At 44.6% G+C, this 12687-nt stretch overlaps 1 protein-coding gene across 1 annotated transcript in view; it reads right to left on the bottom strand.

Moving 5' to 3' along the window:
• The window catches only part of PLPPR4 (phospholipid phosphatase related 4), a 538006-nt gene that overhangs the window by 194612 nt on the left and 330707 nt on the right, over positions 1 to 12687 (bottom strand). The gene's annotated exons all lie outside the window — the stretch shown is intronic.

Genomic DNA, 12687 nt, shown 5'->3' with positions numbered 1-12687 from the left:
AATGTATATACAACCGCTGTGGATGTCACTGCGACCACAGTCATATGAGTCCACCGCAAAGAGATCTTGAAAATCAAAGAAAACTTGTTTCTACTTTTGCTTCTGCTCCAGAGTCTCACAGGCATCAGCTAGGTTGACTCTCTCTTCAACCATCTGCCTGAAGCCTCGAAATACTTCTGGTTTCACTATCTCAGCGGCCTCCTCCAGCTGGGTGGAGAAGTCACTGGTCAGAGTGCTGATTTGGACTGGTGGCTTCAGGTGGGGAAGGCAGTCCTCCCGGACCTGGAAAATCACTTCATCCCTCCTGAAGTCACAAGTCACATCTTCCTTACCATAAGGGCAGGAAGTGTACACCAGGAAGTTCCCCCCATGCCGGGTAAAGATCCTGTCTGGTGTTGTGTTGTCATCACTGTCACTGTCAAAACAGTCCTTGGGGATTGGTCCTACCAGTTTCCTAAATCAATGGAAAAATGTGGGTCATCAACCGCCATTCCAATAATGGTGCCTGCGGCTAGAGTGATACTCTTGAAGTGGCTGTTATCCACCTCTATTGGAATGGAGTCATGTTCTACATTGACTAGTGGTGTTGGGTTTACCCCCAACCCTTGCTGTTGGAGAGAAGAATTTAGGTGAATATAAGCATCAGGGTATTTCAATGTCTGTCCTCTTTTAACTGTCACTTCCAGGGAGAATTGTCGGGTCCTTTCTGGGATGGTCACTTCCTCTCCAATCTGAATTTCAACTGCATAAGGTAGCAGTTGAGCTGACCTAAATGCTTTTTCTGAATCATCAAAGCCCATGGGATTATCCGCTAATCGGGACCAAGATTTGAAGTTTATTAGGTCCAAAGTAATGGCAAAGCGATTGAGAATGTCACTGCCTAAGTAAAAGGCGGCATTGGTGTCTCGCACAACCCAACAATTATGGACTATGCTCTTGTTGCCTATGGAGATTTTGAGCATACACCTGCTTGGCAGGAGATGTTTGGAATTGGGTGTTTCCAGATCCATTTCCCATTTGTCAATCAGTCTAAATGTGGGAATGGCTGGATCTTTTGGGAGTTGGCAGAACATGCCTTCGCTGATGAAGCTCCTACCGTTGTTCACACACACTCGGGCGAGAACAGAGTCCTTCCCTTCATTTAACTGAACAGGGATGAACAACTGCTCTCCAATTTGCTGAATATCTGCCAGGCTCTGAGCTGATTTCACATCTTTCTGGACTATAGGAGTGGGAATGTCCGATTGTGGATTGGTGAAGAATTTCAGAGTTGTTTCCTTCCAGTGTGGAATGCCACCTTAAACTGGAAGGAAGGTTGTTTTTCAGAAATAGAGAGGACCCCGCATCACCAGTTTGTTGTCCTACTGCTATTACTGTCACGTCTGGAATTTGGTTGTTCTGGAAGTGAAATTCTACTTGGTCAGATTTTTGTTCGACCATGTGGCATGTGTCATTTAAACTAACATGGTTGACACTCTGTTTTAACTTTATTGGTCGGCTAGTCTATGTCCAGAGGACATTGTTTACACAATCTATTAGGGGTGACAACCTTCTCAGGAGGTCATTCCCTAGTAAACAAGGGGTGCCCTCTGGAGTCACAACTATGACCGGGTGCTTCACCTTGTGTCGCCCAATTTTAATGTCCAAATCCGCAGTTCCCTCGACGGGAATTTCCTTCCTGTCAAAGTTCTGAAGTTGTCCAGGAAGAGAGGTGAGAGGAATTTGGTAATTATCCCCCCTTCCTGAATTCAGTTCATCAAAGGCCTTTTTGGACAGAAGGGTAGCTTGGGATCCAGTGTCCACCAGTGCCAAAATTGTACCCTGCCTTTGTACTTGAACCGGGGCATAGTATCTTCCATCCTTCTCCGCAAGGGGGCACAGATAATGCACATTTTTGGACAACTGGTGGGATAGTTTTTTAGTTTTGGACATTGAGAGAGAAAGATTTGGGCAGATTTATGTGGGGAGTCTTGGGAATTTGCAAAGAAAAGGTGGCAACTAGAGATGGGAGAAGTTTTGAGTTCCCCTGGTTCCGGTTCTGGGCCGCCCCCCCATTTTGGAGGCAGTCACCAGGCTGGGATTGAACCAGGGGATTTTCATTTTGTTGGTTCTGGGGTTGGATGATGGGCGGCGCTAGCTCAGTCCCCAGATCTAGCCAGTCGGGATTTGAATCCTTTGTGACCCATTTTTCTTAGGGAGGAGTTCCCATCTCTGAAGGAGAAGATCCTTTTCCCAGGATCCTCTGAGGATCCCTCTCCTTCAAATTGAAAGATGTGTACCTCCTCCTCAAAATGGGTCTGTTTGGGTCCTTTGTTTCTCCTACCCCCTCTCTGCTCCTTGGGTGGCAGACTTTCAGGGGCAGGAGATTTTGGTTCCGGTTCCTGGGTTGCCAGGGGCTTTTTACAAGTGGGGAAGGAAGCTTCCTCCAAGGCTTTACACCCCCCTTCCCCTTGCGCCTCCTCCCTGGGAACCAGTGGTTTGTCGGGGTGCTGCCCCGTCATTGTTCTGGAGCAGCAGGTCAGAGTTTGGGGCATTCTGCACCGGCAGGCTCATCTGAGGGTTCTGCTGAGCCCTCAGCATGCAACCCAGATCCTGTGCCATGTTTTGGACCTGGCGCTCTAGCAGTGACACCAGCTCAGGATGAAACAGGGTTCTCATTTCTGCCCTGGGCTGATCCGGGAAAGGGTAGCTATCCCTTCTCTGGTAATACCCTGGGTTGGGAAGATGTGGGTACCCCTCCACCCTTGGCCTCCCCTCTCCCGGATTAGGTTCTCTGGGCTCAGGAAAGTGGGGAAAGAAGGATGGATTATTCTGGGATTGAAAGTTTTGTGGGTACCTGGGGAAAAAGTTCTGCCCAGGATTTGGGGAATTTCTGGCTTCCTGGGGGAAGTGAGGATGGGTCTGTTCCCCTTGTAGCAGGACTTACATAATTAGGGGAGTGAGGGATCCCATTTGTGGGACTACCTCCTTGGCTCCCTTTCTGTGACTGGCCCGAGGGCCTTCTGGGCTTGGGATTATTCTGCTGTGCAGGCGGGTTTTTAGGCTCCCCCATCTCCAAATCTAAAATGGGGGCAACCTTTACCTCTGCCACCAGCAGCAGGGGTGTTGGTTGGTTTGGGGCTTTCTTGAGTATTCTTGTTGTCTATGGGCTTTTGCACCTCATAGATCCAGGTGGCCTGTTCAATGACCCAGTCTAGTGATCTTTTCTCATGAAAATCTCTTACTAGCTGGGTCATGATGTATTTTGGTAGAGCATTGAAAAAAGTATTAAGAAATTATTTGCTGTCCATGCGCACCCTTTGCACAGACATTAGTCTGTGCAAAGGCACACTTTAACTCCTGCACAAATTCTTGTGGGGCCTGATCCTCCCCACATTGTAAATTGTAGACTGCCTTGCGAGCCTCTTGGGGATTTCTGTGGACAGAAAAATGCTTCAAGATGGCTGCCCTATATGTGAACCATCTTGAATGATTTTGGTTCTCCAGCCCCTCAAAGAAACTGGAGTACTCTGGTGAAAAGGTCCATTTCACATACTGAATGCAGCTACTACTGTCTTTCAAATGGAACGTTTCCATCATCTGGTCAAAGATCTCTAAGTGCTCCCAAACAGAATACTTTGCGTTCTTATGATAAGGCGTGATGACACTCCTTATTTCCGTGATTTGTTTTAAGGGGTACTTAAGCAAGGCCCTTTTTGCCTTATTGCCCTTCTTGGTTCGGGTACCTTGGTCCAATCCTCCTCTGACTCGGAGGCACTGCTCTCAGAAGTGCCCATCTGGTCTTCTAGGTTCCCCGGATTCTGCGAGCCTGGGAATGGCTGGCAGAATGTGGGGACCTAGTCTCCTGTGTCCTGGGGCACTCAGAGTAGTCTTCTGATTCCTCCTTGCTCCCAGGATTGATGGGTACCCCCCCCCACTGTCCTTGCTGGGCAGAGGTTTTCAGGATGCCCTTAGTGGGCCTACCCTCATGGAGTTCCCCACTAAACTTCACAGTACTTGGGCACCCACACCCAGATGCCTGTCCATCCATTCCTAGGAGGTGCTGGTCTATGAACCCCATACGTCTGACTGGATAGTAATCTGCCATCCCCGTGGCCCTGGGCTCATGTGCGCCAGTGGATATGGTGGTGGCAGAGTCCAGGGACTGGGAGAGATGAAGGCCTCTGGTACTAGGGTTCCTGAGGCTATGCTCAGGTGTTTCCCTTTCCCAGCGAACCTCATCTCTATCAGCCCCTGCTCCCTGTTGCCATGCAAGAACCTGAGCTTTCTGTTCCTCAATCAAGGCCTTACTAGTCTCTATCCGTCTCTCTTGCATGGCTACCTGTCTGTGGAGCCTAACATCGTTCTCACAGAGAGCCTCATTTTCTCCCTGTGCTTCCTGGTTTGTCTTTGAGTACTGGGCCAGTCTTTGCTTCAGGAGGGTTACCTCCTGAGTCCCGTCCCTACTGGCCTGCTCCTTTCTTGCCAGATCATCTTCCACCCTCCTTGTCTATCATTCTCTTTTTGGAGGTCACCCAGTCCCTGGAGGGCCAGGTGATTCTCTTCGAGTTTCCCTTTTAAGTGACAGACTTCCTGGCCTGAGGTGTACCTTTCCTGAGCAAGAGCCTGCCTCTGTGCCGCCAGGTCTTCCCTCTGTCTTTGAAGGGCACCAGCTTTCTGGCACTCTTCATCAAATTATGCCTGGGTATCCAGGTTTTACAGAATTAATTTGTTGCTCTCTGCCTTCTCTCTATCTAGGTGGCTTTGCAGGGTGACTACCTGCTGTGTGCATGCCCTTTTGAAGTCCAGTTGTTGATCCAGCTTTCTCTGTCCCTGCAGTAGGGAGTCCAAACCTTCTTGGTACTCCTTCAGCAAGGCCAGAATTCTGGTATCCTGGTCTGACTTTTCCTGCTGCAGGACACCCATGTCCTCTTTTATTTTAACTATATACTGCCCGCTTTCATTTTCTGACTCCTGGCTCCTCTGCAGCCTCTGCTCAGAAGAGTCCAGATCAGATTGGGCCTTCTCTAAGGCCCTCAGTTGCTTACTTGCCAGATCTTGGCCTTCAGCATATTTGTCCTGTATGGCTCCCATGGATAAATATAGATATGCCGCTATCTTGGCAATCTTATTTTGCTCATCCTTGGCCTTAGGGGCCATATATAGTTCACTCTGGGCCACATGTAAGGGACCCTGATCTCTCCAGATAACTAACCCTGTTGCAGTGATCTGTTGTGTGATTGCCTGCAACCACACATTCTGATCCTGCTCTGTCCATTCACCTCTCACAAATAACTTATGTAAAAGGTGTTCTCCAGCCATCTTGATGTCTACCAATGTCGCCATTTTGGAAATATGAATTTCCTACCTGACTTACAGAAGTTTATTTTATCTTTGCAAAACAGACCGTTTCCTTAGAGCATTCCTTTTTGAGGGGTGCTTTTACAGTGTAACACAGCGTGGTAGCCCACCAGGATTTATGTATCCTGTCAGTTAGCACACTGTATTAAGCTGAACAAGTGGTGGTTCTAATCCAAAAATCCCACTCATGAGCCCCCAATCTGTAAGTGATTTCAATCCAGCACTCCAACTAAGTCAATGCCTAGTATGGGATGCCCAATGGAAACCCTTATTTATATATTTTTATGTCAAAAGTTCTTTTAATTCTGGATGATGTACCCTTATGTAACGCCCCTCTCTTTGAATCCCCCCGGTCTCACTGAACCAAGAAATAGGTTTGCTTTGCAAATTAAAAGATTTATTTGATGAATTACACAATATATATATATATATATATATATATATATATCACACTTTTATGAAAATGAACAATATCGGAATATCACACTTATGAATATGTATGCAATGATCAGCAATGGGTAATATGACAATATCAACAGTCTCTTTAATCAATTAGGAGTAGGAATAGGAAGAATAATGTAGCAAAGAATACTTTTTATGGGTTCAAGAGATGCAATGATAGGAAAGAATGCAACACAGAAATAAAACTTGATATGAATTCAACTAAAGACAATGTAATCACTCTTTCCCTCTGTTACTACTCACTCCCCCCACTATGCAATATGACGAGATGGAATGAGGGCACACAGGTAACAGGAAAAACAATCAACTATTTCAGTTTCAATCCCACTTCCCCCAGCAAGCTTAGAGAGAACAGTAATGATTATAAAACAGTTCAATTGCTTTGAATTGTGGTTTGAATTGAATGGGAAAAATGCTAAAAATGATTTTAATTCACTAAATGGATTCAGAACTAGTGAGAGTTGCTTTGGATTGGTTCAGGTCTGCACTAGCAATGCTTTTTGAATGATTAACATATGGAAAACGAAATTCAGAAGTTGGAAGCAAGAAATAGCTGCTTTACATGGAATGAAATTGAGCCAAACACAAATTTGTGGCAATGTTTCCACGTGTGGCAAATGCGATTACGGAAAAACTATAAGGAATTGGAATGTTGTTTTGGGTTCATTTGAAAGCTGAGGATGTTAGCTTCAAAATGACGACAATTTGGTTCCTAGCACATACGGTTCAAAAGTTAGAGGTTTTAGTAGAGGTCAATTGTTCTCAATAGGAGTCAAGATTTCTAATTAAATTGCACTTTGAATTACAAACAAGTTGGCTTACACTAACAATTATCACAGGATTAGATGTAGGAGAAAGGATTCAGAATGGAAAAAAGAGATTCTAAAATGCATTCTGGATATGTTGGAATGGGTTGGATGGATTACTTTAAACTAAGAGATGACTATGGACAGTTCTACGCTAAATACTCACAACTCTGGTTTAAAATGGAATGGGCCCATCAAAGATCTGGTCAAAGTTTTGGACTGGACTTGTCTTGCCACCGGACAGGTCTCAGGCGCTTGATTCTGCTCTCAGCACTCTGGTCTCTGCGTGGCCTCTTGGACTAGATCTGACGGGTTCTGGGTTACAGCTCTGCTGGACTGATATGGATCTTGGGTTCTAGCAAAGGTTGTTGGCCAGAAGCAGCAAACAGCTCAGCCAGACTGTTGAATGGATTAGGTTAGGTCCCGTGGAAGTTAGGGGTTAAATCAGGTTTGCAAGATTTTTAAAGGCCTGCTTAAAAGGGTTCAGCTTTTTGGATTAGGCCTCTGCTTCAGGGTTCTGGAGTCTGGTTCTAGAGATGGGTTCTTCCTGCAGAGCGCTTTGCCAGTAGATCAGTGATGAGTGAAAGTGTGTGTTTCTCTGGGTCCTCAACAGTCCCTATTTATCCATTTTCCAAAGTGGTTGGGGAGGCTGATTTCATGATGCCCAACCCTCTAAGGATCTGATAGGTCAGAGAATTCCCCCTCTCCTGATTTGAGAAGGGAACAGTGTGTCATGCGGTGTCATCATGTGTCGGAGTGACACAGTGTTTAGGGTCCAGAAAAAATCCGTCCCCTTTGCTTTTACTTAGAAAATCTATTTTTCCCAAAAAACATATTTTTAATATGCACAACTTCTTAATAATACATATACACATCATAGATTGCCTAAGGTACGTTTGTGTCAAAATCCTATCTTCCTACGAGTTTTGGTTCATAAATGACAACTCTTTGCACTTTTGGTTGGTTACACATTTTCAGATCTGTACAATTTATTATACATACATGCACATACCCTCTGGGCATATTCCTGTAATTTTTCATGTTCCTAGCATAATCACAATAGCTACAATATTAAAAATGTTGTGGTTCAGTCTCTGAATGTCGCACAGATTCCAGATTAGTTTTAAACTGTGAGTGAATTTTTCATTTTAATAATCTCTAAGTTTCATATTTTTGTCAGTTCGGTACAATATTTTTCCCTAAACATACAGTTTCTTCAATTTCAAATCCACATTTTCAGTCTGGCCCGCCTCCTAGGCTTGGCTGAGTCAGAGAGTCACATGGCTTGTCTTCCTGTCAGGGCTGGTTTCTGTTCACACCCAAATTAGCATAACCATTCAGTTCAAGGGAGTTCTTTGTTTCTTTCCCAGAGCAACATGCCAGAGTGCCCCTCAGTGTGGGAAACCTTAAATTTGAAACACAATGTCTGAAATTGTCTTGTCTTAAAAAATAACTTACATTTTTAACAAATACATCAACCAATTTCTTAATTCAAGCCTTTTTAAAATATGGTTTTGAATTGTCTCCACCTCTTAGGCTTCTGATAGCAAGTCTTTCTTTGGCATACTTTGAGTCCAATCTCCAACTTTACACATGACAGGTTTTAGAAGTCGCCAGCTTCTGAAAGAGGTGAGTAACGGTTTTGCACCCATTTGTGACATATTCTCCAAGCAAGCAATCTTCAAAGTGGATTTTCTTCTGATAAGTGTACTTCTGTGGACATTGTATTTATGTGGATTCTTGAAGTAGAATGATGTTTAACACCCAACAAGGAGGTTGGATATTTTGGGTGGTTTGTGAGCCATGATTTTTGCAAATTTGATAACCAAGAAAAATGGATTTTCACACAGCTCTGTGTTTGTTTTGCAATCAGCCATGCTGTGTAGGCAGCCAAATGATGGGTTTTGGCAGTGGTCTCCTGTGTTAACACTGAGATAGGCAAAAGTGGATGGCGGCCTATTTTTCAGATTTTTACTGTGCACTTTTGGGTGATTTTTAGTGAGCAGCATGCTTTCCGGCGGCCATTCTGATGTTCCTGATGCACGCAATGCACAGTAATGTTGCAGGGCCTGGACTAGTTGGTTGAAACATCCCACAAGCATTGTGGAATCAGAAAATACAATATTAAGGATTTTACACCATGCAAAGAGAAATACACCGACACAGCTTGTAAGGATTCCCAGAATCTTTATTGCAATTCTGTACAGTTCACAAAACAAAGTACACAAATAGCTATTTGGCCATCAATACATCACAGAGACCACCAGCAGGGTTCAATGTGAGCAGTGAACAGGATTTGCTAGCTGGACATCAGCGTATTTATACAGTTATAACAATGTCCAGCCTCCTACAAGTTAATCATGTACTGGGCTAGGGTCGCGCCAGGTTCGTTCTTAATTTACATATCTCGTGCATGCAGTTTACTTTTTAATGCATTTGCTAACAAACACTATTATTCTCTAGGTTTAACTTTACACTCTTTGCACATTGCTTTAATACAGATCATACAGATGTTTCACATATCGTGTTTAGTGTTATTGTTCTTGTATACTTATAGGTTAACATCGTCAATTCAAGTAATCCCCTGATCCCGAGGTCAACAAAGGACAAGGTCTACATGACCCTAACATGTAGCCTGAAGGCAGGTTGGGCATTAACTCTCCTACAGAGGTTGAGGGGGCTAAAGCAAGAACAAGAGAACACGAGACAGCCATTTTAGGCCACAGGGTGACTTTGTACAATAAACTAAAATGGCGGATTTAACCTAAAATGGAGGCTTGATTCACTTAAGGTCACGACCTTGCAATACGGATTTCCTCACAAAGCGACTGGGCATAGGCCAACATATACAATGAGGACGAAACAATATTATATTAGTTCTAACAGCATCAAATGCTTCTGAGAGATACAGCATGAAATCAACACATAGGTGCACCTATCTGCAAGTTTCTAGCTATCCTCCTAGACTGTCAGTGCGGTTTTCTCTGTCACATGTGCTGGCCGAAAGCCAGATTTAAAAAAGCCTAAAAAATGATGTTCATCAACATGATTCTGTAGTTGAGACATAACCACATTTTCCAGTATTTCTGCAGTTCAAGGCAAACACACTATTGTTCAATCATTTTGTAAAAGCCCTGGATTGTGCAATGATTCATTTAGCAAAGGGGTTAGAGTAGAGGACCTAAGGGCCCCCCAGAAACACTGCTTGGGAAATGGTGGAGTCCACAAAGACTTTGATAAAGGGGCATGCATGCTGGTATGTGATCAAAGAAGCAATTGCTAGTTCTTAGAGCCTTCAGAAGTGATAGGGCATTAGAGATGTTGGTAGGCTTTGATAACCAGATCGACTGATTGAGCTGAGGGGCCGACATGGCTTTGTTAAGGTCATCCTGAATGAATTTAATATGAAACAATTGTTAAAATCATTTGACAGTTTAATAGTAGGTACCACATGCACCAACATACAGGGAGGATTGCAAAATGTATTAATAACATCAATTAGCTCTTGTGGTGTGTTGGTGGCAATATAAGCTATTGTTCAAGAAAGCAGTGTTTGCCAGAAAAAATGCTTTTTTATAACTGGTAATGTAATTCGAACATTCTTGTAACCGCTATGCCCTGATAACCTTGGGTCTGGCATGCAATATAAATAAACAATGCTGATTTAGCAGTAGAAAGACAGAATGGGCCCTCTCGTTTCCTCCAAATGTTTTCTTTACTTAGATATTCTTGTTTCAGGTTTCTAAGGATAGGAGTATGCCAGAGATAATGGCGTTTTGTAATTTGTCTGACACGAAAAGGGGTAAAAGAATCTGACACTCAAATCGAAGCAAAATAGATTTTTTTATTGTCTCTCCAAGTTAGGATACTAAAGCGGGCATTAGATCTTGCACGGTGATCTCCGAGAGGTTCTTAACACTGTGCAACAGACCTTGGTTGGCTACACGAGCAGTGTAAGACACTGACGCCTGACCGAGACCAAATGTAGAAAACCTAGCACAATGATCCGGCCAGTATCAAGATATCCCACTCCAATTCTTCTACCGAGGATTAAGTCAAGACAATGCCCTAACCAATGTGATGGTGAGGTGACCAGAGATGAATTATCACAGTCCACAAGTATCTCCATCAGTTTATTAGTACCCTGGCGAGAGACAATCAGAATGCAACAAGCATTCTGATTGTCTCTCGCCAGGTCCCTACCCGGCCGGGAATCCCTCCTTCGGGATTTCACAGCCTTTGTCCCCAGCGTGGGGCATGGCAGCTCCTCAGCCAATGAGGAGGCTCGAAGCGGGGCCATCCCCGCACCAAACCTCCCCGTGGCTGAGGCTGCCTTCGCCCCCTGCCGGGGACTCGGGTAAGTCTTTTTTTATTTTTATTTTTCCCTTCCCTTACCTCCCCGCCCTCCCACCTGCCCCCCCAACTTACCTTCTTGATCCTGCGTCCCCGGCGGGGGATGAGGGAAGCCTCCAGCCGTGTGGAGACTCGGAACAGGGCCATCCCCGCTCTGCACCTCCACACGGCTGGGGGCTTCCCTCGTCCCCCGCCGGGGACGCAGGTACTTTTTTTTTCTTTTTCCCCCATCCCACTCCCGCCCTCCCAAACCCACTTACCTTTTTTTTTAATCCTTTTTCGGGAGCGGACGCGCTGGGAACACTTGTGTTCTCAGCGCGTCCGCTCCCGATGGCCGTCATGGAAAGGGGCGGCGGCCATTTTCTTAGTTGTTTTTTTTTGTCCCAAAACGCCACAGCGTTGAAATGCTGCAGCGTTTCGGGACAGAAAAAAACTTAGTACCCCGGTCATGCACATTTTGCGGGCCGGGATACTAATAGCAATAGAACCCGAGCGGTGGGGGCATTACCGACTCTGGTAATGCCCCGGGGCCTTCGGTAAGGCCCTCGCTTCGCTTGGGTCCTTACCTGAGTCGGTAATGCCCCCGCCACTCGGGTTCTATTGCTTAAATAAGTCCACATTGTCCGGGATGCTATGCCACACATTAAAGTTGCTGATTAAAAGCAATCTGGAGCGTCTGAGAGCTTTAGAAGCCAAACATTCTTTTACATATACCAATAAATTATGCACAAGACCAGGTGGTCTATAGCATAAGATCATTCAAAAGTACATCAGGAAGACAGGAATAGGGTGAACAGGCACATTTAGGATAGAGTATCCCAAATCCTGAATAACCACATGCAATAAATTGTTCATGCTGTAACAGGTTTGTGTGGAGGACATTCCCCCCACGCAAAATCTTCCTGTTTTGGTGAGTTTCAGTTGTGAAAGCATACATGTGATTGATTGATATAACATTTGACATTCTGAAACAGCTGCTGTTTTACTACCCAAGTCAAACTTGTAACAAAGCCCTTAGTCGTTCATCTTTCTAAAATCTATACACCTTACCAGTCAGTTGAATAATAACAAATCCTGTTACTTTAAAAGCAAATATATGTGTAAAGTTCATGGTGTGTGCTTCATAAGTGATCAGTGGCCTCTCTCATGTGTTAGAATTGGTCAGACAGACAATGGCAGTGTCAAAGAGATCTGTGTGGAATCTAAAGGTCTGAGGTAGCTCAGTGATCTAAGCACTTAATACTAGGACCTGTGTGCGACCTGCAGGCCGTAGCTTAGTATTTTAATGGCGCCATATTTAGTCATGCTGAAGTTCATAAAATAGTACAATTTAGCTGCGTAGTAATAATCCCTACTGTTTACAGTCCTATGGGCATGGCAAACGGTTCAAAGCTGTGTTTTGGCTCCGGGCACTGTAGTCCAGGACTCAAACACAGGCTTACAGGCATTTATTTATTTTTATTTATTTGGATTTGTATAGTGCACATCTGCCCAGGGGCATCGTGGCGCTGAAAGCAATCTTACTTGTTACAGGCATACATGGTGTATACATAGATACAGTGCAGAGCATATTTGCATATTTACATACAGTTGTGAAAATACAGTCGGATAGGTAAGGTGGAGCTATTAAACAACATGGTTTTGAGTACTCTGCGGAAGGTATGGTATGAGTTTTCGTTCCATAGCGCGGTGGGGCATATCGAAGCTAACAGGCCAAGACCACTCT

Source organism: Ambystoma mexicanum, chromosome 1q (assembly GCF_040938575.1).
Source record: "Ambystoma mexicanum isolate Mex_15411 chromosome 1q, UKY_AmexF1_1, whole genome shotgun sequence".
Taxonomy (NCBI): domain Eukaryota; kingdom Metazoa; phylum Chordata; class Amphibia; order Caudata; family Ambystomatidae; genus Ambystoma; species Ambystoma mexicanum.
This window is presented reverse-complemented; position numbering and strand designations above follow the sequence as displayed.